This window comes from Pogona vitticeps, chromosome 14 (assembly GCF_051106095.1).
Source record: "Pogona vitticeps strain Pit_001003342236 chromosome 14, PviZW2.1, whole genome shotgun sequence".
Classification (NCBI taxonomy): domain Eukaryota; kingdom Metazoa; phylum Chordata; class Lepidosauria; order Squamata; family Agamidae; genus Pogona; species Pogona vitticeps.
In genome coordinates, this window is record NC_135796.1 from 10838598 (window position 1) to 10865607 (window position 27010).

Consider the following 27010-nt stretch of genomic DNA (forward strand, 5'->3'; position numbering starts at 1 on the left):
GGGGGCTTGGGCACCTCCGCTTTCCCTCGGCCCCTCGGGGGTCTCCGGCCGTCCCTCTCCCCCCTTCCCTCTCCTCTCCCCTCCTCAGCCCGGCTCCCTCGCCCCTCGCCCCTCTCCTCGGCCCCCTATTCAAATGTGGGTCAGGGGTGAGCGGCGCCCGACGTCACCAGCTGGCAAGATGGCGCTGAGAGGAAGGCTGTGAGGGATGAGGGACGCGCGGGTATAAACCGGGCGCGGGAGGGAGGGAGGGCAGGCGGGGTGGGTAGGTGGGGGGGGCGCGCGAAAGACCGACGCCCCCGACGGACGGACGGCGGGCGGGCGGGCGGACCCACCGAAGAAGGGGCTGGCGAGGAAGGCCGGGGCGCGCAGGAAACGGCGGCGGCCCTTCCAAAGCGGAGGGGGTGGGAAAAATAAAGCCGCCCCCCTCCCCAAAAGCATGCCATTGGAAAGGTAAGCGCCCCGGAGCGCGCGCGCGCCCGCCCGCCTCCCTTGCCCCGAAGCGCCCTGCTCGCCGCCGCCGCCGCCGCCTTCCTGAGGCGTGTGTGTGTGTATGTGTTTGGGGATGCGCGCACACGTGTGTAAAGGGGTGTGTATGCATGCACGCTTGTTTCTGTGGGGGGGGCAGAGGGGGCCGCGCCTCCGGCCAAGGGCCCGCCGCGAGGGCGCCCGGCTTGGCTCCCGCTTCTCCGAGGGGCTCGCCCGGGCTTTGCGAGGGCAACCTCGCCCCTTTCTTCGCTCGCCCGCCCAGGGGGGGGTTTCCTTCTGAGGAGGCGGCCACACAAAGGGAAAGGGGCGGCCGAGGGGGCTCCCCGGGGCGGGCATGGCTCGAGGGAGGGGAGCCTCTTCGGCTTTGGGGGAGGGGGTCATTCACAAGTGCCCCATGTAGAGCTCGTGTATCTGTTTGGGGGGGGGGGGAGAAAGCCCCTCACAAACCCTTCCCCCTCCGGCGTGTTCTTGCGGACTAGAACATTAGCTCGCCTTTTGTGCTGCACCCCCCGAATCTTTGGGGGACACCCCGGCGGAGGAGCCCTCCCGCAACTCCCTCTGGGGGGGCTGGAAAACTTTGCCCCCCTCTCTCTCCCCCTTTGTATATATATATTTATGTACGTGTGTGTGTGTGAGTGCGTGTAGGGAAGGAGGAGGAGGCGGGGGGGAGGGCCCCCGGTGGAAAGCCGCCGCAGCTGCTGCTGCTGCCGCCTCCGCGTTGCGCCAGCCGGGCAAGGAGAGGGCTGGCCCTTTGGATGGCAGCAGCTTCTCCCTTCCACCCCATGGATTCCGGCCTCCCCCTCCCCGAGGTAGGGGCGACCTAAAGGATGGCTCGGAGCGTGTGAATGGGGGTGTGTGTGTGTGTGTGTGCACGCGCGCAGAGGAAGCGAGAGAGGGCCGTGCGTAAGGAAAGGGGGTGTGTGTACCGTGCGTTGCGCTTTGCCCGGCCTTTAGGTTTGTGGCCGGAGGAGGCAGAAGAGGAGGCGTTTGCTCTCCCCCTCCCTCCTAATCTTGGTAGGAGTCTGGAAAAAAGGGCGAGAGAGAGAGAGAGAGATTGAGAGAGATCCGGGCATGGCATGGCAGGGGCGATCGTTGCCCCCTTCCTTGCCCCCCTCCAGCTTCCTCTCCAAGACGATCCGCCGAGTTCCCATCTATGGCGACTGAAAGGTGAATGAATTCCCACCACTTCGCTTCTCTTCTCTCCCCCCCCCCCGTGGCTTAGTGGAGGGGCCAGGGCACCATGCTCTTCCCCCCCCTTCTTCTTCATTTTTTTGGTCAAGCTGCGTTTGAACTTTTGCCACATCGCTTTTTCCCCCCTTCCCTTTTCTCTTCCTCTCTCCCCCCCACCAAGGCCACCTCTTTCCCCCTCTCCCCCCCCCCAAAAAAAACCATCCTCCATCTCCATTGAGAGCAAAAGACACTGTCTCTGTGGGGCGTTGTTAAGATCTGGGGGCTTTTGTTGGCGGCTGCCTGGCTCAAAAGGGCCCTGGAGCAGAGTCTTTCCCATGTAAAAGCCTTGGGGTTCCCCCTCGGCAGCATCAGCCTTACCTACACCCTGACACCCCCCATCCCAAAAGTCTAGGATAATCCCCTTCTGGAATCTGTACATTTTTTCCCCACCCTGAAATGGGCTGCCTTGGCTAGCACGTTTATTTCGTATTTTAGTTATTGGGGGGGGGGGGGCTTCTTCTGTCATTTTCCTTCTTAGAAATGAGTCTCCCTTTCCACCTTAACCAATGCTGCCAGGAAATAATAAGGGCGAACAACAAAAGGAAGAAAGTTTTGTGCTTTTTTATATCCTTACATCACAAAAAAAAGGAGGCTCAAACGTCATATTTCCAACCTGGAGAAAATATTTTTCATGTACAAGACCTTCTCTCTCTCTCTCTCTCTCTCTCTCTCTCTCTCTCTCTCTCGCTCTCTCGCTCTCTCGCATTTCTTTTTTGAAGCCACTTTTTTTATCTTGGAAGAAGAGTGAAAATACTTTTCTGCATGAGAAAAGGACCTGCCCGGCTTCTATCTTAACTAGCTAATATTTACAAACGAAGACTCCCTCCTTATGTTCCTCTCTTCTTTCTGGTAATACCACTGACTCCTTTATAAAGCCTTTTATTGGTAAAGAAAGAAGGGAAGAAACTGGACATGCTTTCTTTTTAAACTTTCCCCAGGTAGATCAACTCTGCCAGGGAGGGTACCCGTTCTTATTTTCCACCACCCCCCTTTGATATCTCCTCTTGCATCATGCCAACTTAGTACACTTTTCTCCCTTTTATTAGTTCTTCCTGCTGTTTTCTTCTTGTTTTGTCATTTTAGAGAGGATGGCTGTGCTGTCATTTGCTTGGGACCGGGAACGGAAAGGCCATTGAACTTTCCATTTGAGATTTCCTCCGTTTTTTTTTAACAAAGGTTTTTAGAATTGGTAGAAAAATCTTTTAAAAGTAAGGATTGGGTTTGCTGGAACTGGCTGTCACATGGGTGTCCCCTAAGCGTGGATCATGTGTTTTGTCTTCTTTTTGCTCGAAGGGTAGGCGTACTGCTTGCTAAATAATGCAAACTGCTTGAAAAAGGCACAATCCGGATAGGAGAGGCTGGTTTTATAGAATCCTTTCTGAGAGAGAAAGATGCTGGGTGGAGGGAGGAGGGGAAAAAAAAAAAGAAAACAAAAGCCTAACCTGTTGGGAATCATTCCTTGATTTTGTTTTTAAAAAATGGAGATTTTGCAAAGCCTGTGTCATTAAAGATTAGGTGATTAGCTTTGCCTGTGATAAAAGTATCTTAGGGGCAAGAGAGGGAGGGAACAGCTTATTTGGAGTAAAGCTATGGATGTTTGGGTGTTTCCAAACAAAATGTCAGTTTTTACGGAAGTCAATTCGGCAGGAACTATGAACGCCGCTTCATTTTCCCCCATTTTGTTCCCCTGTAGGTGGTGAAGTTGATTTTTACTTGATACTGTCTTTTGCGCCTTCTCTTTGCATGGACTGATACTGAAAATGCTAAAGGAAATTGCAATGAACTCTTTTTAAATAGTTTCCAGAGCGGGAGGTCTATAGGTCTGTTGTGTCAGAAGAAAACAGCCCTGTGACATCAGGGAGGCTAGCACATTGTCACTGTCAGTACTTATTGCTTTTAATTTCTCTAGGGCTGTCATGCCTCTTTCTGAGTATACATACTTTGCATATGCATTCAGCATTCTGGATAGCACTTCATACAACTGTTTAAAGTGGGCTAACTTCCACGAAAACTCACGTTACAGTATTGGTTATTCTTCAGGTGCTGCAGGACTCTTTTTGTTACTTTAGGCCAGTGTTGCCTCTGAATTCCAGAGTTGCTGCCGTATTCCCTAGATAATTTTAGTATCAATTCTGTTGATTTCAGTGGGATCAACGTAATAGATCTTATCCAAAGCACTGGATCCTTTGCATAGCTATATATATTTAAATAGCACCCTCACCTCTTGCCAACGGCTTTTGGGGTATTAGCCCAGAGAAGTCAGAAATAAAATTGAGACCCGATGGATTATAGGTATTCTCCAGAGCTTTTGTGCCTTGTTTTGGTGGTATCTAGAAATGCATTCCTTGCGTTCGCATGCAGGTGGTGCCCGCACAGTTGTGAATGCTTCTTGCGATGTGGGCACGCCCACCTTATTTCATTAAAAGGTAATGCATGCAACGATCCTGGGCCACCAGTGTCTTGAATGTGCAAGTTGTGCTGATGTGGGTGTGTGCCTATGGGTGCATTTACACTTGGAAGTTCTTTCGTTTGCCGTTTGGGCAGGACTGGGTCGATGTGAAAGGAAAGGGTGAGTGTCCTCTGAAGGCATGGCTTCACGGGCCTTGCGTTTCCCCATGCGTGCGCACCTACTTTTTACTGCTTGAGACGGATTTGCCTTCTCGGTTTTTCGTGCCAAGAATTTAGATCAGACGCTGTGGTAAGAAGAGTGTCATGGGTGTTGATCTTAAGGGATTTGTGTCAATGGAGTTGTAAAAACAAAATAGTGAAAAAGAAGAGCGGTGAGGTTTTTTAATTTATGTAGGTCCGGCAAGACGGAATTTGCGGAAAAGTGTGTCTAAAAGAGGCCTGAAGCATCGCGCTAGCATGTGATGAGGTGGACTAGCCGGCCGGTGGTGGATTGTTGAGCCGAAGAAACTAAGGATGCTCCGGTCAGTCTTGAGAAGAGGCTGGCTGGGTGGTGTTTCATTGTTTGTTTAAGCTTGCCTTGGGTGTCCACCCGAACTCGGGACTCCTTCTGTTGTTCCCAGATTCTCCTGAAGTGCTGATGAAAATTGGGAGGACGAAACAGTCGCCACAAATGCACAGCGAGGTGAGGCTGTCTTGCAGTGTGTGTGTTTGTGTGAGCGGGGAGGAGAGCTCCCTCAAAGGGTTAACCGTGTATTCTTGGAGGGGAAATAAAGGAACGATAAAGCACATTTAGCTTTCTTCAGACCTTGGGGGTGTTTATTGTGTACATCCTGTTGATGTTAGTGGCCTCCCTATACAGATAGTTTCTGGGTACGGGATTGAATCCTCGTTGTTTGTTTATTAAAAACAACAACAACATTCTAGTAGCCTACGGCTGCTTTGAGGGTATTTGTGTGTCAAGATCAAGGTTCGCATTTGTGTTGGGAGATATTTCCTTCAAATGCCATGCCCCGTGAAAAGGATGTTTTCTAACCATGGGGGAAGGTTAGAGGCCTTGCCATTTCGGGAGAAAGCGATAAATTCTCTCCAGGGCGCATGGATACATACCTTTCCTATTCTAGTCTGCCTTTTACAAAGTCTTTCTCAAGAGCCTTCTGCTTCAATGGTGGGTGGGTGGGTGGGTGTGTAAGGCTTCTGGATTTAGTGTCCACTTGGAAGCTGTGGCTTCCGAGGGCGCCTTTGGTGTGTGTGTGTGTCTCTCTCTCCGCCACACACAACTCAGTAGCAGATGTTGTCTTGGAAAGATTTGGTGGGGAGTGGGGCCAGGGCGGTTGGGGGGAAGAGGCGGAAACGAATTGCATTTGTGATTCGGCCATTATGTGGGCTGTGACAGTCTTAAGCTCAATGGGGTCTAAAAGAAGTGGGGGGAAGGGCTGGCGAGAGCCAGGGAAAAAAAAGGGGGGGTGGGTTGGCTTTGCGTTTCAGCTGGCCTCGTTGGGTTTGGTGGAAAAAAATTAACAGGGCTCAGCTGTTCAGCTGCTTATCAGAGAATCCAAAGCTGAAGACTTTATTTTATTTTTAAAGCAATAGGTAAATCAATAGATGAATCAAACCTCAGCTTGGCTAAGGGAGAACACTATGTTACTAAGAGTAATTTTCCTAGAGAGATTTCAAATCATTTTTTTCGTAGATTTGATAAATCCAGTGTGTTGTAGTTAGAAAATATTTGATTTGAAATATGCAGGTTTTTAAAAAATTAAACAGTGGTCTGCTTTATCGGAGGTGGGGGAAGTATTTATGTGTGACCACTTCTGAACAGAAGAACAGCGCTTGTATTTTGGGGTCTCGTCGCATGCTTTGAATCGTGCCCCAGATATTACAAAAGTTCCTACCCTTTCTGCCTGTCAGTTGCTGGCCGACAAGAAGTTGAGTCAGTTTTGTGCTGGTTGGGGAGCAGCTTCAGCTGAATTTTTGCCGTTAACTGGACTTTGCTCCAGACAGACTTAATGCGATAGGAACTTCTTCAAATGGTCTTGAATTACCTGCAAAGCAAGTACTATATGTTGTGCGGAAAATGAATGTTTTAGTGGGATAATAAGACTATTCTTCTGGAATGTGGCTATAATGCTGTAGGTTATCTCAATGTTATTTAACTTCAGTAAATATGGTGAAGAAAGTCTCAGAAAGTCATGTATGTGCATTATTAGCAATATGTTGAAGTCCGACTTTTTCTCTCTCCTCCTCCGTACTTCTCCCCTGCTTTAGAATTTGAGGCTTTTCAAATTGGGTGGCATCTTGATTGTAAAAGCCAACCCATTGGATTTATAGCTGATGTGCTTGCCTCGCTCATGTTGAGGGTGCCAATGCAATAGTTGGTTCTCATGTGTAAGAATTAGTTAGGCTTTGATCGGTAACTCTGGGAGATTTTCTCTTGATCTTGGGCTCTGGAAGCACCAGGAGAGAAAACGAAAACACAAACAGAATTCCGGTCTCAGAACTTAAATGAGAGGATTTTTAAAAGTCACGCTTAGGCATTGCAAGTGGGAGAGAAATTGTATGCATGGCAGTAGCTGTACCTGTGGTGACAGGTGCGAGAAAACATTTGTGTTGCTTCCCCAGTCTCTGGAAGGAGGCCCAGTGTTGGCTGCAAACTGTGACATGGGATTAATCGCCGCATAGTGTTTTCTTTCTGTATATCAGATTTCTCATTTTGTTAATAACTGATGCCTCGCTGTGCACTAGAAGTCAGCTGTTCTGGAGGAGGTGTGTGTGTGTGTGTGTGTGTGTGTTGCTCTGTTGGTGTTGGGGGGGAGCTTTCAATTATTGAAATGACAGCTCTTACCATTTCCACTACCTTGCCTTGCTTGATGGGAAAAAAAACCAAGTGGTCTTTTGTCTCGAAGACCTGAACGAGGACTTAAACTGTGGGTAGGGACTCTTATTACAGGATTTGTGTGCGTTTGGATTCTGGTTTGGCAGGCAGAGTTGGGATGAAAGCAGGGAAGTAAAAAGAGGTTTCCTTTTTTTACCCAAAACTGTACCGGAGTTCCCAGCATCCTGTGGCACTGGCTGTGCTGGTTTAGGCTGATGAGACTGGCAGGAAGGCGCCTGTGATCCATCCACAATTGAGGCTAGGCATTGGATAGAATCCTTGACCCTCGCCAATGGCGTGCTCAGATGATTTGATTTCCTTGCTACCCCTTGGTATTGTGGACTGCCTTAGGTTCCATTCAAGATTGGGAAAGGATAGGAATTAGGGGAGGGTATCGACGTCTTAAAACTGCACTTCCTCTTTAAATGTCTGGGCTCCCAGTAGGCATTATTTGAAAGCATAGTATTTTGGTAGCTCTTGCAGGATGTCCCAAGGATGTTGCATCCATTATCCTAGTAATCCTGTCGAGCAAAATGTAGGTGAGGTTGGTAGTTATTGCAGGTCATGTGGCACATTCAGTGGTTTGCGTGAGCCGCTTTGGGTCCCTTGTTGGGAGAAATGCGGCATCATCATCATCATCATCATCAAAGGGGGAGGCTTTTGAGAAAATAGTGTCTTGCTGTAAAAAAAAAAGCGGTGAGCATTGGAAGTTCATGGACCAAAAGTTCCTTATTACTGCTTTGTACCGTAAGAGATTGCTGGTTTGTCTAGAACGGCGCTGTCTACTCTGGTTCATAGTAGCTCTGCTGGAGGGTCTCCAATTAGAGGGTCTTTCCCGTTGCCTCCTGCTTCATCCTCCCGAGGCAAAGGTGGGCACATTTGATCCTCCAGACATTTCAGAAACCCACTGAGAAACACCGTCGTTAGTGTGGGCACGGAGAGGCAAACAGTGGGAGTTGTGGTTGAAAAGGCCTGAAGGGTGAGAGACGGCCCACTTCTGTTGTAAACTGGAGCTGTTTGGATCTAAAGCCATATGACCCTCATGCAGAGAATGTGCTCGGCCACGGAGTCATACATTCACGGGAAGTCTGTGGTTCGGCTCTTGCATCATCTTGCCCGTCTTGTTCTCTGGAGCTTGCTGAAAACTTAATTGGTTTGAGCTGCCTGATCCCTGTATTCTTGCTTTTCATCCCAGTTCACCTCTTTGCTCAGCTTTGGCATACAGTACACACGAGTTCTTTCTCCTTCCTCATATTCTTCCTTATATTTTTGCATCTGCAGCAGTCATGAACTCATGATCTTGTATATTCCTCGTGGGCAAACCTACTGGCGTTGCAGTTCTCGCTTTGAGATCATACTCCACCCCTGGATCTTGATCACTGGTCTGAATTATAGAGCTGGGAAAAATTGTTTTTTGGACTACAACTCCCAGAAGTTCCCCAGCCAGCATGGGGATTGTGGGAGTTGTAATCCAAAAATAACTTATCCAAGCTCTGGCTGGATGACTGGCTTAGTATCTAGTTTTGGGAACTGTAAAATAGTAGTTCAGTGAATGGGTACATCACTGCAGAAGCCGGGTGTTCTAGTGTGCTTCCTGAGAGAAGAACCAGCCTGTGAAGCCTTGGGCCAGATGCACAGTCCCAGAGCACCCCCCCCTATACCCGGAAGAAGCGAATGGCAAACCACTTCTGAACATTCTCCTCCGTGGAAAAAGTTGGTGTAGGTCATAATTGATGGCATGGAATTATTATTATTAGCCCCTGAAAGCAGCTTATATCCAGTCTGTTCAGGGCTAAGAAAACATTGAAAAAGAGGGGAAAAATATTTTAAAAAGCTTTGCCTGTGACACTAGCCAATGTGCGTGTTTCACTTCCGAGAGATAGGCTGATAACTATTGCATGCGTAGAGAAGGGAGTAAGCAAAGTCAGCTATCTCCATCTGGATCTTTAGTGGATGGAAGCATACAAGCCTTTCTGAGCCACGAGGAGTTTTTAAGGTTGCCCCGATGTCCCAAGGTTTGAAGGACTCCAACGAGTGCTGCTTGAGCTAGAGAGCCTGGCTTAGGGGTCATTTTGTGGGGAAGGTTATTCAGCAGGCTTCTCGGCAGATCCTGTTGCAAGACAGATAGGGGGGTGGGGTGGGGAAACCAAGCCATGCCGTTTGCTGCTTATCTTAGCAACGCAAATGAGCAGCTGCCTGGAACCAACTGGCCACCACGCTGTCGTCTGCAAACTGGGCCTTCCAGGCCACAATGCACGGCAGCCCTAAAGCATGTTTGGTGCCTCGTCGCACAATTGTGTGGTTAGTGGATGAAGAAAAACAGTACAGTTGTACCTCGCTAGATGACAACCTTTTAAAACGACGAATCTGCATGACGATGAGGTTTTGCGATCGCTATAGCGATTCACAAAATAGTCATTCCAGTGGGGGATTTTCGTTGGACGATGATTTGGTCCGTGCTTTGCGGACTGTTTTTTTCGCAAGATGACGATTTTTACAGCTGATCGGCGGCTTTGCGAAATGGCTTTCCTGTTTTTTCGGGACCCATGCTTCGCAGGACAGCCATTTTAACAGCTGATCGGCGCTCGCAAAATGACTTCCCTATGGGCGCTCTTTGCAGGACGACGAGGTATTTTCCCCATTGGAACGCATTAAATGGGTTTCAATACATTCCAACGGGGGAAACGGATTTCGCATGACAATGATTTAGCTAAACAGCGATTTCTATGGAACGGATTATCATCGTCATGCGGGGCACCACTGTATACGGTTTCAGAAGTGGCTTCATTTGCCTCCCCGAACCCTTTAAAACTCCTTTAGTCCCTCATAAAAGGCCAAAGGCAGGGGGTGGGACTTGAAGCCTCTTGAATGTTTTGGTTTACATTTCCTATCAGTTCCACCCAAGGATGGTGCACAGGGAGAGTGTGTGGGAGTTTTGTGAGGTGAAAACATTTGGCCAGCCAGAGTTTCTCAAGCCTTCTTGTTAGGCTTTGTGAGCTCTTCCGTGACATGAGATATGTGTGTGTGTACAGGGCACTGTGGTAATGTTGTGTTTAAGCCAGAAAGGAAAGATACAGAATTCCAAAATTAAAAAAAAATGAAGAAAACAGCTGTGTTGCCAAAACATAATGGATTGTAATCCACAGACGCTATGCTAACGATGCATTTTGTTAGTTTCAAAGGTGCCTCAAGAGGTTACTTTTTGTTTGCTTTTGCTTTTGCCTGAAAAATCTCTTGTTGTGACCCTGTTTCGTGATTTAAAATGTGAGCTGCTGCATATCCAGGCTTGAATGGGAAGGATTTTGTGTTTTTTTGGTCTTACTCATCCTGACTGGTCCCTGCTGTGTTGTGACAGAGACGCCGGTGGATATGCAGGTTTGTAATTGTTTTAGGCTCTCCAGATGTGGGATCACAATTCCCATTATCCCCAGCTAGTGGAAACATGTTCAGCATAAGTGGGGTTGGGCAAGATTGAGGAAAGCTTCTCTCTTTTTTTGGTGGAAGCGGCAGCGGAGAAACTTATGTTTGGCTTTCTTGCAATTTAAACGTATTTAATGCATCCCGCTCAGAATGTTTCTGAGTCTCTCTTGCCGGCGTGTGCGCGCAGAAAGTGGAAACGGATCTGCAAATCTGCTTATGTCCGCTTCCTAATTGATCGATGACTCTGCAGGCAGGTAGATTTAGAATTTGTTGTATGTGTTACGATGTTAGCGAGCAAATGACTTCTGCTTCTGGTTTCATTTTCCTCTCCACCCTTGTATACATCGGGAATAGCTTTCTGCATGGGCCATATCTCTCCGCTGTGCATGTTTATATATAATGCATTGTTATACTATATTTGCTTGCCGCGTAGCATATCACTTCATGCGTGTGGTAGAGCAGACGTTTCACAAATATTTGTGCTATCATACATTTCAAGCTGCCAAATATAATATCATTGGTTTGACTAAGAATGGCTTTCTTGCAGCTTTTCCCCCCCCTGTTTCTCTTCCATGACACCACTCTTGCTTCATAACCCCCACCCTCTTCCTCTTGTAACTGACAAACTCTGGGAAAAAAAAACCCTATCCATTTCGTCAGCTTAATTTCATCTTCAGAAGAGACAGTTGCTTCCTTTCCTTTGGGAAACCAGAGGGAAGTGGATTGTCGGAGAAGAAAAAAACAAGGCGGGCGATGTTGAAAAGCAGGCCATGTGGAAAAGGGCGGGGGCGCAGAGGTAAAGAGAGCAGTAATCAACCCCATCATGTTGGGACGGCATCCAAGACTAATCACAGCGCATGAGACAGCATCCGATGTCCTGTGCCATGCGGTGTGGCGTCATCTCAAGAAGTAAAACTTCTGAATGGTGGGCAAATAAATGCGCATTAAACGAAAGGGGAGGAAGAATGGCCAAGTGATCATTAAACAGCCCAAGGGGGCAAAGAAGTGCATTTCGTTTTCAGATTATTTTTTGTTGTTTAGTCGTGTCCAAATCTTCGTGACCCCATGGACCAGAGCACGCCAGGCCCTCCTGTCTTCCACTGCCTCCCGGACTTGGGTCAAATTCATGTTGGTCGCTTCGATGACCCTGTCCAACCCTCTCGTCCTCTGTCGTCCCCTTCTCCTCTTGCCTTCACTCTTTCCCAGGATCGGGGTCTTTTCCAGGGAGTCTTCTCTTCTCATGAGATGGCCAAAGATTATTCAGATTGTAGAGTACCATTAATGGTGCCTCTCCCTTTATTGGGTGGAAGTCCCTGTCCCAACAAGGCTTATGATCTGAACTGCAGCTGGCTGTCTCAGGGAGGTAGAGGCAGAGATGAAGAGGGGCAGGAGATGTGTTTTTATTGGAAATATTTGGGCTTAGTTAACAACAACAACAATAAGAGCAGCAGCTTGTCATCAAGTCAATTTTGACTTATGGTGACTTTTTCCAGGTAGAGAATTCACAGAAGTGGTTTACCCTGACCATTTTTTTAAGGGGCGCCTTGAGATTGCGCAGTTGCCCACAGCCACACAGGTTGGCTCATCCAACCTCTGGGGCCCACAGTCGGATACCTAAACCGCTGAGCTGTTGAGGCCACTAGAGCTCAGTTACAATAGGGGTGGAGAAATCAGAGCTCACTCAGGTGTATACACCAACGTGTCTATGGAAACAGTGGGCTTTGAGGAGGGGATTTGGAAGGAATTTTCAGCCATAAGAAGGGGGGGGAAGGTTGGGGTTGTTTACAGGGTAGGAGATCATCTTTGGAGGGTCCAGATTGCAGGAGCTAATGGGGCGTGTCTATGTGTGGGTGCGTGTGAGAGATTTTTCCCTTCACATCTGCCAGTTACTGAGGGTAAAATAAAAACTTTTATGGCCTCCACTGGCTATTTGGCCTCTTTCGTTTAATATATATACAGTACAATGGTGCCTCGCTAGACAGTTACCCCGCATGACAGTTTTTTCGCTAGACACTGACTTTTTGCAATCGCTATAGCGATTCGCAAAACAGTTATTCCTATGGGGGAATTTCGCTGGACAGTGTTTGGTCCCTGCTTCGCAAACAGATTTCCGCTAGACGATGATTTTCACAGCTCCCTCTGCGCTCACAAGACAGGTGTTTTCGGGACCTAAGCTTCACAAGACAGCTATTTAAACAGCTGATCAGTGGTTCGCAAAGCGGCTTTCTTATGGCCGATCTTCGCTAGACAACGACAATTCTTTCCCATTGGACCACATTAAACAGTTTTCAATGCATTCCAATGGGGAAAAATGCTTTTCACTAGACAATGATTTCGCTAAACAGCTATTTCAGTGGAACGGATTATCATCGTCTAGCGAGGCACCACTGTATATATTTAAAATAATAAGCAAGTGACAGGAGGAAGTGGCATGAGAATGGTGCAGTGTAAAGTGCTCCCAGTTCTGCTCCTCCTCCTGAAATCCCCCTTTTAGCTACCTCCCTGAGGGAGACCCGGAAGGAGTCAACAAGGAAGATGGGCTTTGTCCGTGGAACAAATGGCTGCCCAAGATTTACCTGCCCCCCTTCCCTTTTTAAATTTCCTTGTTTAAGCAGGCTTTTAAATATTCCATCACTAAATGCTCCGCTTTATGTTAGAGTTAACCCCCGCAGCCGTCTGACTAATTTTAGCTTTATTATGTTTTTTTAATGCTGTTTTTGTACTGCTGCTTCCATTAGTTTTCCCCTGGTCCGAAGGGCCGTCTAGAGGTCCGGTAGATAGATCGTTGAAACAATTCGTAGTACACACAGAGATGGACATATTTTATTTTGACAGTTTTGAGCCTATGTACTAGATGCCTGTGTGATGATCTTGTTGTAGTAGTTAAAAGATTGCCCTCCAGTCTTTCCTTCTTTCCTTCTTTCTTTCTTTCTTTCTTTCCTTCTTTCTTTCTTTCCTTCTTTCTTTCCTTCTTTCTTTCTTTCTTTCTTTCTTTCTTTCTTTCTTTCTTTCTTTCTTTCTTTCTTTCTTTCTTTCTTTCTTTCTTTCTTTCTTTCTTTCTTTCTTTCTTTCTTTCTTTCTTTCTTTCTTTCTTTCTTTCTTTCTTTCTTTTAAAAAGGAGGACAACTAATTTATCCCCTGTACCACCTTTCCTGGAAATACTCTCCCCCCTCCATCCCACTCATGAGCATTTGCCCCTTTTCTGAACCTTGGTGAGCAATTGCCTGTTAGTGTGTCATCTACTCCCCCCCCCCCCCCCGGGGTTATGTGGTCTGGTGCCAGCTATCATTGTGACTCAACACTTTCAGAAATTCTTGGAAACAAGCTTCCATTCGCTCTAGGTCAGAATTGTATTGGCAATGAGATAGGCCCTGCCGTCTTTGCCAGCCTGTTTCAGGATGTTTGGGCAGGAGTTTTTAATGGACCTTTTGCAGTAATACTGTACTTGTATTACGGTACCCGAAGGGTAAGGAAATATGTGCAAGCTTTTGAGACCTGAGAATCTTGCGCATGGTTTGGTGTCCACCTGGTTATCCTAATAATTTAGCTTGATATGGGACTGGGGAGGACTGCCATAGTTATTTTTCATAGAATTGTTGTTTGGGAAAGGGGTGTCACACACCCTTCTGGGTGGTGGATGTGTTTGCAGGGGCCAGACTTCTGAAAAATCAAAAGGAGAAAGGTGTGTTTGTTCGAAAAGACTTGTTCAGGGTTTGCCACTGAGTTGTAGCTCTAATATGTTTAATTCCTGGCACATCATGTTGAGTCTCTTTCTGTATTAGAATAACTTTTGCTATTAATTGACACTTGTTTTTATTATTATTTTAAAATTATGTTCCTGTGTCTTAGGACTCAAAGGATAGTCAGCATGGTTAGACTCAGTATGCCTTCACAGTAGAAATAAGACTTGTTCTACATGCATGCATGCATACCTACAAACATCCATCCATCCATCCATCCATCCATCCATCCATCCATCCATCCATCCATCCATCCATCCATCCATCCATCCATCCATCCATCCATCCATCCATCCATCCATCCATCCATCCATCCATCCATCCATCCATCCATCCATACATACATACATCCACTGCCTCTCGCAGTTGGGTCAAATTCATGTTGGTCGCTTCGATGACACTGTCCAGCCATCTCATCCTCTGTCATCCCCTTCTCCTCTTGCCTTCACTCTCTCCCAACATCATGGTCTTTTCCAAGGAGTTTTCTCATGAGATGGCCAAAGTATTGGAGCCTTAGCTTCAGGATCTGTCCTTCCAGTGAGCACTCAGGCTTGATTTCCTTCAGAATGGATAGGTTTGTTCTCCTTGCAGTTCAGAGGACTCTCAAGAGCCTCCTCCAGCACCACAATTCAAAAGCATCAATTCTTCGGCGATCAGCTTTCTTTATGGTTTGGCTCTCACTTCCGTACATCACTACAGGAAAAACCATTGAGTGTAGCACCTTGTAACAGCCTCATCTTTTAAGATTTTAAATAGTTCCACTGGAATGCCATCACCTCCACTGGCCTTGTTGTTAGCCATGCTTTCTAAGGCCACTTGACTTCACTCTTCATATATATATGGTTGTGTGTGTCCGTGTTCTCCTTTGCCCAGCTGGCACAACACTTTAAGTATTGCATGTTGCAGTCAACATGAATTGATGGTCATTGCTTTGTTTTTCCATGAGTTGGCTTGCTTTGATATGATAACAATCTTTGAAGCCATGACAAAATTCGTGTTGTAACCTCAGTGCTTGTTGTTGTTTTCCCTGAACACGTCCAGTTTCAGTAAGATCTCTTGTCGAGAAGGAAGGGGTATTTGACTGCATGTAATTGAGAAATGGAAGCCCTCTTACTGAGTTTCAGAAAGATTGTCCGTTTCTTCTTCAGTGTTTTGAAGAAGTCAGAACAAAATGGAAACCATTACTGAAGGCTAGGAGGGGAGGATAGAAAAAGGGAAACCTTTTTCCGAGCTTCAGGTCAGAGGTGTGAGTTCTTTGTTTCTCTGAGAGAGCCAGTGTGGGCTGTGATGTAAATAGTTAAATAGTTTTATTGCCATAGTTCCCAATTTTGAGCCTCCAGATTTCTTGGACTGAAATTCCCAGAAGCCTTCACCACTAGCTGTACTGACCAGGCTTTCTGGGAGTTGTAGTCCAAGAACATCTGGGGATTCAAGGTTAGGAACCACTGTTTTTATTGGAAATCAGCAGATCCTGGCAAAATCTTTCTGTCAGAGCTGTCACTAGCAAACAAATGCTGCCGGATCATTAAGTTTGATACACTTGAGGCTGGCATTTGGGGGAAGAAGATGAGGAATGGAGAGAGATGCCAGAGTCTGAGTGGCCAGCAGCCCTACTGGTTTCACACCCAGCTTACCTGCTCTGTGTTTTCCTTCAGCTCAAGGGATTGAAATCAGGAGGAGAGCAGCAGACGGATTTGCACCTTTCCAGCAGCGGTGTTTGGGCTCCTTAAAATTTCAGCAGCCCTGATTAGCCCGGCCCAAATTTTACAGCTCTGCTTGGTTGGACTAATAATTCAGTGGTGTCCAACCTTGGCCCTCCAGATGTTCTTAGACTACAACTCCCAGAAGCCTTCACCACCACCTCTGCTGGCCAGAATTTCTGGGAGTTGAAGTCCAAGAACATCTGGAGGGCCAAGGTTGGACACCGCTGGACTAATTGCTCAGGCTGACAAGGACCACATGGGGGTCATGGTGAGGATGGCGTAGCAAAGAACAGCCCTAAGAAAAATTAGAAGAAAAAATGGCATTAGGTGGAATTAATAATAAGGGAAGGAGCAAGATCACCACTCTATGTTAGAGTACTCTGGTTTGCAAACATAAAGGGCTGGGGCCAAATTCCTGGCAGTTTCACTCAAAACAGGCATTAAGTGATGGAGCAGCACTTATTCCTGCACAGATGTGCCTGGTAGGCAGTTCTGCACTTCGATAGACAAGAGATCTGGCACCAGAATGAGTCATAAACAACGACAACAGAGCTCTGTGTGGTTCTTTACACAATCCAAATGTAGAAGAGGGGATACCTTTGTTTAGACCTCTTAAGACATCAAAACAGTCAGCACAAGCTTTCGTAAATAAATTCACTTCCTTAGGCATGCACCAATATATTGTGGAGAATGTAGGAAAATTATAAACGAAAGTTCAAAAAGGAATGAATCCTTTGCCTTTCTATTGATGATTAAAAAAAATAATAATACTACCCTAGTAGTATTCCACTGCTGAATTGAAGTTATCATGATAACCTATTTTCTCATTTTCAAGTATCCCAAGTGGACGCCAATAAGACTGTTTGTTCAGATAGTTTCATGTTTCTCCTGAACACCAATAATACAAATGTTCTGAAAGATGTTGAGTAAAGTCCCCTTCAAATCCCGCACACTGAATATTGTAAATTAACAGAAATTGGTTTCGCATATTTCAATGACTCATTTATATTCAGCAAAAAGACATTTTACTGTGAAATTGAAGTGTCCGGACAAATGTCAGAGGCAGCCCCACATAAAGTACAGTATAGCATAGTCATCCAGTTTTGAGATTACTAGTCAATCCAGCTAAGATTTTCAGTATAAGACCTAGTGAGGTCAGGGGGACTTCATTCCAAAATAAGCATGCAAAGATTTGTAGCCTTTGATGTGGTTTATTTTTTTTATAGGCAGACACATTTAAAACTTTACTTGCATGTTGTTTTTATTGAAGTAACTGGCATTTTAAAACATAACTATTTAGAAGGGTGTGCTTCCCTTTCATGGTTTAAATTCAAATTTCCATTTCTGAGAAAATAATTGTTTCATAAAATTCATTAGTAACAGTGAATGGATGCCAGTACAGTATATTAAGTTAGAGTGGTGACTTCAAAGTGATTTGAACTAGCATTGTTATATTCTTAGGGAAAACTTAAGTTAGAATCCAGGTTGTTTCTGCTTGAGCTGTTATGAGATTAATGTTTTAGAGGTAATTAGCCTTAGGATGTTTGTGTGAGAAACACATATGCGTTTCATTGATTTGTTTAAAAGGCAGGGGAGGTTTGTACAACGGGCAGCTAATAATCCAAACCTGTAGGAAATTACATACAGTATTCATTTTCTGGCTGTGCAGGTCAAAGCAAAAGAAAATTAAAGCTGCATTTTAAAAATTAACAGGCATTAAAGAAAACAGTATCTCACTTACTTTTTTGTCAAGGGGGGCAGATTTTCTGTAACCCTTGAGCAGGTTAGATTTTATTTAAATCAGATTGGTTTGAGTCGCAATTTAAATCACAATTTAAATGTTAAAAATCTATTTTTTTTACAATTTAAATAAAAACGATCTATTAAAATTTAAACCGTGATTTAAATCAATTTGATTTTTTTAAAAACTCATTGATGTTTACCCACCCTACCCATGATCATTATATTATACTGTTTCTCCCATTAAGATTTTAATGTGTTTTACATTTAGAAGGCAGTAGGGATTTTTGTGGAGGATGTAAGGTTTAAGAGTGTGAGTAGCCAATTCACACAGGGCACCTCATGGTTGAACAAGGATTTGAATCTGGCTCTCTTTGGTTCTTATTCCAGCCTACTCTGACGTTAATCCTGGTTCTAAGTTATTTCAGTTCAAATACCTATTTATTTATTTATTTATTTATTTATTTATTTATTTATTTATTTATTTATTTATTTATTTATTTATTTATATCCCGCCTATCTGGTTGGGTGAGGACCACTCTAGGCGGCTAACAGTTGAACAATAATACAATAAAATATAAATAGAAAGTTCTAAATAATAAAACACTACATTACAACCCACAATGTGCAACAGGGAACAATAAGAGAAAAAGAAAGGGCGTCAGGAGTTATGTGATGGGAAGGCCTGCCAAAACATCCATGTCTTTAATTCCTTCTTAAAGAGGGATGAGATGCTGGGTCGTTTAGAAGTATTGTTAAATAAATAAAAACCAAAGTGTTGTTGTGTGCTATCAAGTCACTTCTCGGGTTTATGAAAGCGCGGTGAATTCATCATCTCTAAAAGGTCCTGACCGTAACCATCTTGCTCATTTGTTCTAAAGATGGAGGCAATCTATCTCATATTTAGTCTTCATCTTTTTCTGCCGCTTTCTACTTTTACTAGCATTATTGTCTTTTCCAGTGAGACTTGTCTTCTCACAAGGTGCCCAAAGTATAGGGTGGCCTAAATTTAGTCATTTTGAGTTCTAAAGAGAGTTCAGACTTCATTTGATCTGGCAGTTATTTGCCTTCCTGGTAGCCTGTGGTATCCACAATGCATTTTGAATGAATAGTTTCTTCTCCTGCCAGCTTTTTTCATTGGCCACCTTTCACATCTGTGCATAGTAATTGGGAATACCATAGCGTGGATGGTTTTGATCTTCATTTCTTGTGACAGATTCTCTTCTCGTTCCTTTGTAGCCTGAATATCGGTCTTCTGATTTCTTGGCTGCAGTCTCCAGAGTGTCTTCAACTATTTCAATTTCGTCTTTGCCAGCATTACATTTGTGGTTATTCTGAAGTCCTTGTTTCTGTTGTCATTATGTTCAGCTGTAATCCTGCTTTCCCACATTCTTCTTTAATCATCTTCAGCAGTTGTTTCAAGTCATTGCTGCTTTCTTCCAATAACGAGATATCATCTGCATATCTTAAATTAATGATATTTCTGCCATTTTCCCCTCCTCCTCATCTAAATCTAATCCAGTTTTTTTTTGTCTGTTATGCCAGTGGTTCTTAACCTTGGGTTACTCAGGTGTTTTTGGACTGCAACTCCCAGAAGCCTTCACCACTAGCTGTGCTGGTTGGGGTTTCTGGGAGTTGCAGTTCAAAAACACCTGAGTAACCCAAGGTTAAGAACCACTGTGTTACGCCATGCATCTAAGCAACAGATGGCAAGATAAAATACACCTTTGTCTCTTCTTTGCCAATGGGAAACCATTCCGTTTTTCCATATTCTGTCATATTGGCAGTCACTTCTCCAGAGAGAGATTATACATCAAGGCAATTAAATGTTTTAAGTGGCTCCATTTTGCTCATTACAGTCTTTAGGTCTTCGTGAATCACAAAGGAAAGGAACGGCTAGCTAGTTGCTTGTCTGATGATCCACTGAGAAAGTGTCACCTCTTTCCTTGTGAGCCAGATGTGTAGTCACTTTGTGGTTATTCTCATTGTTTGTGTTGGTGATCCCTTGTCTGAATCAGGAGGACCCTTGACATTGTCTACCACTATCCTCTGCTAGCAGGAAATCCTTCCTACATGTGGCTTTTTAGCCCTCCATGTTTTTTTAACCTTCATCCTCCAGAAACTCCAGCCATCACGGCCCATCATGGCTAGGGAGGTCAGAAGTCTATAACAGTGGTTCCCAACCTTGAGTCGCCAGATGCTGTTGGACTAAAACTTCTGGAAGCCTTCACCATTAGCTGTGCTGGCCAGGATTGCTGGAACTGTCATCCGATAACATCTGGGGATCCAAGGTTGGGAATCATTGGTCTAAAAACAGTGGTCCCCAACCTTGGGCCTCCAGGTGTTCTTGGACTACAACTCCCAGAAGCCTTCACCACCACCTCTGCTGGCCAGGATTTCTGGGGGTTGAAGTCCAAGAACATCTGGAGGCCCAAGGTTGGGGACCACTGGTCTAAAACTGGGGGAACAATCAACTGAAGACAACTGCAGCTGCTTTATCCTTCCTCCATTTTGGAACGAGTGATGGTTCCATTAGCCTAGAGGTGGGCAACTAGTGGCCCTCCAGTTGTTTTTGGACTGCAGAAACTCCCAGAAATCCTCAGGGTTGGCCTTGCTTGAACGGGCTGATCAGTGTTGCAGGGGAAAAAGTTCCAGATGTTTACTTCTGTGTTATCAAGTTTCCAGTTACATTTCGTCTTTGGATGTAATTCGGACATTTTAAAAAAAGTTTGCAGAATCCTGGTTTCCAGTTCAGGTCCCTGAAATGTGATTGAGGAGACACAGCTGTCGTTTGCCCCAGCTTTCTTAAGCTAGCAATACCCACCCTGACGCAACTTGCTGCCGTGTCTTAAATTGTACCTAGAGTGGGAGGCAGTGGAAGAGAGGAGGGCCTGGCGTGCTCTGGTCCATGGGGTCAGGAAGAGTCGGACACGACTTAACGACTAAACAACAATGTTTCATGACAAATGGCATGGAATAATCTAGATAGCTCCCACCAACCTAGCGGTTCGAAAGCGTGCAAATGCAAGTAGATAAATAGGGACCACCTCGGTGGGAAGGTAACAGCGTTCCGTGTCTAAGTCGCACTGGCCATGTGACCACGGAAGATTGTCTTCGGGCAAAACGCTGGCTCTATGGCTTGGAAACGGGGATGAGCACCGCCCCCTAGAGTCGGACATGACTGGACAAAAATTGTCAAGGGGAACCTTTACCTTTAATCTAGATAGAATGGTCAACCGAACAGGAATAGGTTTGGTGCTCGTGTATCCACCCATTTAAAAATCAAACGTTGCTATGCTCTTAAACGTGTGACTGTCCAAGTATTGCTGCTGTCTCCCTCATTATTGAGGAAGGTGTGAAAAAGTCGACCCCTTCATTATAAGTAGGAAGCGGGAGAAACATCCCTTTGCCTTCTACTCCTACTTTAGCTTCTGGGTTTTTCCCTTAGGCTCAAAGGCTCCCTCCTTCACTTCCGGGCTGCTGATCCCCATCCCTTCTTGTTATCCAAACCAGATAAGCCATAATGGTGCCACGTCATTGTTTCAACAGGCCTTCCAGTCCTTTTAAAAGGCAAATTAAGAGTTGGTGATATGGAAGTAGGGGTCTCTTTGTCCAAGTCTTCTCCAAGAATTCTAGGAATCACAGACCACAAACCTCCCATCCAGAAAGTGTTGTGAACGCTTACAGGGTCCTAAGTTTTATTTGGTAAAACGGTTCAGTTCTCTTGGATAAATCAGTTTGCATCCAACAAAATAGTCTTGCAGTCCTTGGAAGCTTTTGCTGAGTAAGAGATGCCATGAGATTGTTTTTCCTTTAGGGTGTGATTCTTGAACCCTTCCCTAAGCTGTTTTGAAATAGCAGAATGTATCTTGAGAGTCGAATATATGCTGTATTTTTCCGTGTATACGCCCCCCCCCAATGTATAAGACAACACCCAATTTTGACCCTTGCCGGAGGCGAAGGAGCAGTCAATGGACAGCCAAAGGCGGCTTCCCATTGACTGTTGCTGCCGCCGGATCGCCTCCTCCAGTGCTACTCGTGGGCTCCCTTCGGGTAGGGGACAAGGCGGCAACGTGAACACTGGCTCCTTCGCTTCCGCCTCCTTCCATGTATAAAAAGATCCTCAATTTTTCCTCTAATGATTTTAAGAAAAAGTGTCGTTTTATACACGGGAAAATACAGTAATTTGCAATAACAAGCAAAAACACTGCTGCCTATAATGTAGCTGAACAGTCCTGTTGGTTTCTTAATGTATTTATAAACTGCATAGACTGGGGCTGGCTAGGTAGCTCAGTGGTTTAGGAGCCAGAGGTTGGGAGTTCAATTCCTCCACTGTGCTTCCTGGGAGAGGAGCCCACCTGTGTAGCCTTGGGCAAGCTGCACAGTCCCAGGATGCCTCTAGAACAGGGGTCTCAAACTGTGGCCCTCCAGATGTTCTTGGACTTCAACTCCCAGAAATCCTGGCCAGCAGAGGTGGTGCTGAAGGCTTCTGGGAGCTGTAGGCTAAGAACATCTGGAGGGCCACAGCTTGAGACCCCTGCTCTAGAAGAAGGGAATGTGTAAACCACTTCTTAGTCCTCGCTACCTGGAAAACCCTGGAAAAGGTTGCCGTAAGTCGGCACATTATTATTATTACCTTGCTTCCCCGAAAATAAGACAGGGTCTTATATTAATCTTTGCTCCAAAAAACACATTAGGGCTTATTTTCTGGGGATGTTTTACTTTTTTCATGTACAACCATCTATATTTATTCAAATACAGTCGTGTCATCATCTTCTGGTTGCTGCACAATGCTGCACAGTGGTGGAGGGAGGGGTTTCACAACTGCGGCTTATTTTGGGGGGGTAGGGCTTATATTACGAGCATCCTGAAAAATCCTGCTTTGGCTTATTTTCAGGTTAGGTCTTGTTTTTGGGGAAACAGGGTATGTAGACTGGAGTGGATGTCCTTTGACCCTCCAGATGTTTTGTCTTAAAGCGTCCATCAGTCCCACCCAGTGTAGCCACTAGTAAAGGATTGTGGGAGCTGTAGTCCTGAACTTTTGGAAGGTTAAAGCAGTGGTTCTTAACGTGGGCGATAATGCCCCCCAGGGGGCGATTTCATTTTTCAGGGGGGCGGTAGAACGAAAAGGGGTGGCGTGGGGGCGCTGGAGCAGAAGGGGGGCGGTAGGGGGGCGCTGGAGCAAGCCAAACCTGTGAAGATGGCTGCAGCCTTTTTACAGTGTGCATGAATATATATATTTTCCTCCAATTTTAATTTAGTTTCAGACTTTTTGTCTTGAAATTTTTAGTTCCTGCATTTGTTTTTATGCCCTTTTTATATTTCTTTTTGCGTCTTAAAATTCGCTTGCGACTAAATCATTAAATGTTACTTTTTGGGGGGCATTTCATTTTCTTGGAATTTAATTTTGTTTTCAGGGGTCATTGGATTTAAGAGTCTTTAAATAAATAAATAAATAAATAAATAAATAAATAAATAAATAAATAAATAAATAAATAAATAAATAAATAAATAAAAGATATCACCGCAGGGAGGGGGGCGATGATAACTTCCTCAATGGCTCAAGGGGGCGTTTCTTTCAAAAAGGTTAAGAACCACTGGGTTAAAGGTTTCCCCTCTTCCGATACCAACATGTCTGATGCTTTGCAAAGAGTGAGGAACGTACCCAGAAGAAAGAGCTTTTAAGGGTCTGTGTTTGTCCAGGTTTTGCTTTGGGAGTGAGAAATTACGTGGGGACACTGATCTGAAGATATGCAAACGTCTCTTCCCCCCCTTTGCCCTTAACTTGAGAACAGTAAAAAGAGCAAAAATGATTCAAATGTACAGGAATGTGGATTTAGGTAAAATAAAGACTGAACTTTACTAAGTCTCGAATCAGTACGGTAAGGGGACAGGCTGCCTTTGGGGTGTGTGGATTCTCATTCTTTAGATGCTTTCAAGACAAGGTTAGACATGTGCCTGTCTGGGATTCTGTGAGAAGTAGGTAAACCTGCCTGCCTCAGGACAAGGGGTCGGGCTTAATGGTCAGCTGGATTCCTTTGCATGGTTCGTGTTGCCTGCAAGAGAGTAGATGGAAAATCCTTCCCGACCCGTGGTGTATTTGTGTAGAGCACAACCCTGGTGTGCTGTTTTTTAGTACACCCTTGTACAGTAGTGCCTCACTTAACGACGACAATCCGTTCCAGGAAAATTGCTGTTAAGCAAAATCATCGTAAAGTGAAATTAAAAACCCCATTGAAACACATTGAAGACTGTTCAATGCATTCCAGTGGGCTTAAAGCTCACCGTCCAGCGAAGATCCTCCATACAGCGGCCATTTTCGCTGCCTGTATAGTGAGGAATCCGTCCCTAAGCACAGCGGGGAGCAATTTTAAGCACCTGGTGGCCATTTTGATTGTTATAAAGCGAAAATCAGTTCCCGAAGCAGGGAACCAATAATTGCTAAGCGAAATTCCCTCATTTAGACCATCGTTTTGCGATCGCAATTGCGATTGCAAAAAGATCATCGTAAAGCAGATTCGTCGTAATGCATGGCAATCGTAAAGCGGGGCACGACTGTAATTCAAGCTAACGAACCTAAGGGGCCCTGATGCAGAGGCGTCCTTGTAGCGAGCATTTCTTTGATGGTGGAGGCAAAGTGTAGAAATGGTATAGCACTTCCTGGACCCAACCAATTCCAGGTCTGTCTGTCTACGCGCGTGCTTGTCTGTGCATAAGGTTGCTCCTAGATTTCTGAATGTTAGCCTGCTGTGATTGGGACCGGGTCTCCACATTATGGGCTCAGCCGTTCTGCTTATCATGAGAAGATGGGATGTCAGCCTTACCAAAGTTGAACTAAAACATGAAGGCAAAAGGCAGGAAAGGGGGAAATGAAATGTAAGGAGGGTACGGTATTTCTGATAATCTTACAACTTTAGAAATGCAGAACTAGAAGGGATCATCTGGTCCAGCCCCCGTCAAGAAGGCAAAGTGAGGAACTGACCTCCCAGCGTCTGGCTTCTGTGGCTCCATAAAGTTTATAAAGCAGTGACATAGCTTAGAGTTTTGGTATTTATCAGTAAGTTGAGATTTCTATGACTTACAGAAATTATATATTGTCAAGGGAAACCTTTACCTTTTTTAATATTTACTTAACTGGGGGATTGGCTGGGACGGGAGGTTAATTCACCTCCTTTTTCACAGTGTTCAAGTAAGCCCACTCAGTGGCCCACATGTTAGTGTAGTAAATTGCACTAGAATTTGAATCGGTGGAACTTGCTTTGGCCAAACCCCTGTTGGACTGTTTTAAAATGTCTAGTGTGAGGTGCGGCAGGAAAAAATTTCCATATTGATTCCTTCAGCGTTAATACTTCATTTGTAGCAGAGCTGGACAAAGTGCAAATCTCTTTTGGACTTTAACTCTCACAATTCTGCAGTACTGCTTTTGTGGGTTAGGGGTATTCGGGGTGTGTGTTACAGTGCAACATCTGGATAGTATGTTTAAGGAAGCCTGGTTTCCTCCAGATGTTGCTGGACTGCATTAGTCTCAGCCAGTCCGGTCAATGCTTGGGGGGGGGAGAGAGAGACTTTTCCTGACATCTGGAAAGCTGTAGTTTTCCCATCTCTAGTGGATTTTGATGGGCATTAAATCAGTGTGGCGCCCAGCATAGTTTTCCAGATGTTGGATTGCAATTCCCATCAACCCTTGCCAGCATGATCAGTGTTGAGGCATGCTGGGAATTGTGGTCCAGCAACAGCTAGAGGGTTAAACTTTGTACTCCTGATTTACTGTGTTCTCTCCATGGAGATTTGGTTGTTATCTGCCCTCTTTGGAGTCAACACTTCTTATTTATTGTCAATTCAACTTAATTTTTAAAATAATTCTTCCTCTTCCTCCTTCAAGGCATCATTAAACTTTTTCTTTTAATTTGTAAAGTTCACGCGAACTTCTTCCTGTGTAGTTTCTTTGTAATTCATTGGCGTTAGGAATCTTTATTCAGCTCTGTGCTGTATTTTAAACACAGAACTTGGCTGTAGTTCAGGATAGAAATATTTGTAATAACAATAATAAATTATAAATAATGCTTTAATTTCACTAAAAGCATGTGCGAGAATGATGCATTAGGGTATATGAGCAAATGAATCAGGCTGATACGGATTAATTGAAAAAAGCCCGGCATGGATGGAAGAAAAATGGAGAATTGATAATAAAATGATTTTTGGAGTGGTTAACTTCTTGAGTAAGAAGGGCAAGAGTTTTGGTCAAGCATAGATCCCCTCCTAGAGTATCCCCATTGAGAACCACTCAGTGTCGTTCCCTTAGGAAAGCGGTTCCCAACCTTGCGTTCCAGATGTTCTTGAATGAAAACTCCCAAAAGCTTTCACCGCTAGCTGTGCGAGGCCAGGATTCCTGGGAATTGTCGTCCAAGAATATCTGGGGATTTACTGCTTTAGGACATTGGTTCCTAAGCTGGGGGGTGTGCTTCCTCAGGAGTTATGGAGAAATTTGTGGAAGGAGAGTAAGATTGAAAATCTCATGAAGAAAAGGAATATTTTCATGGTCATAAACAAGTTTCTGTGATTGATATTGCTATTAGAATGTAGGATTTCTCAACAATAACTATTTGTGCTTACTTTAGTGTGTGTGTGTGTGTGTGAGAGAGAGGTGTGTGTGTGTGTGTGTGCTGTCAAGCCAAAAAAACCCCAATGTATAGTGACCCTAATAGGGCTTTCAAAGTAAGTGAGATACTTAAGGCGTGGCTATACCAGTTCCACAGCCCTGGTGAGTTTCCATGGCCACGTGAGGATTCGAATTCTGTTCTCCAGTGTCCTGGTCTGTTAACTCTATCCACTTCACCACACTGGAAATCAATTATTTTAGGATACCATAGGCTAATTTTCCCCCATTTATTTTCAGTTTTACTTATGAATTGATCTTTTTTTTCCTCTAATGAAGGCTGGAGGATGGTAAGAAACATGAGGGAAACATCAGATTTTTTTCGGGGCATAGTGCCAAAAAGATTGGGAACTGCTGGTTTAGGGCATGAAGAGGCACACTCTTAAAAAAAATAGGCCCAAAGTCTCAAATAATGCATATTTATTTGAAAAAAGGGTTTGTTTGCATAGATTTATAGTACCAGAAGGTTCACCTTTGTCCTCCCACCCACCATATACTTCTTACCCCAAAGCAAAACTGATTCTCAAGCAATCCTTTTCTGGATTGAAATACAAATGGGGTTAAAGCAACCATCGCTTGTGACAATTGGGAGAGAACAACCAAATTTAGTCCTGTTTCAACCCTTTATTGTTGTTTGCCGTGGTTATGTTTGCATACAGTGGTTTCTTTGGCGCGTGGCTGGATAGCTCATTGAGTTGGCCTTCTGCCTGTTGGACCGGAGGCTGGGAGTTTGATTCCTCACTAGCCCTTCCAG

At 45.0% G+C, this 27010-nt stretch overlaps 2 protein-coding genes across 7 annotated transcripts in view; both read left to right on the forward strand.

Annotated features, from left to right (window-relative positions):
* Positions 1–275: 275 nt before the first annotated feature.
* Positions 276–27010, forward strand: part of HIC2 (HIC ZBTB transcriptional repressor 2) — a 131100-nt gene continuing 104365 nt past the window's right edge. For 3 of the 5 annotated variants that reach the window (XM_072983156.2, XM_072983152.2, XM_072983157.2), the window contains exon 1: positions 276–450. The gene's annotated coding sequence lies outside the window, so the exon portion shown is untranslated. Of the gene's footprint in view, positions 451–1563; positions 1654–4201; positions 4286–27010 lie in introns of those variants that run through there. The other 2 variants (XM_072983154.2, XM_078381679.1) reach the window with 2 other exon arrangements.
* Positions 1570–27010, forward strand: part of UBE2L3 (ubiquitin conjugating enzyme E2 L3) — a 227381-nt gene continuing 201940 nt past the window's right edge. Inside the window, exon 1 of one of the 2 annotated variants that reach the window (XM_072983160.2) lies at positions 1570–1653. The gene's annotated coding sequence lies outside the window, so the exon portion shown is untranslated. Of the gene's footprint in view, positions 1654–4672; positions 4808–27010 lie in introns of those variants that run through there. The other variant, XM_078381680.1, reaches the window with a different exon arrangement.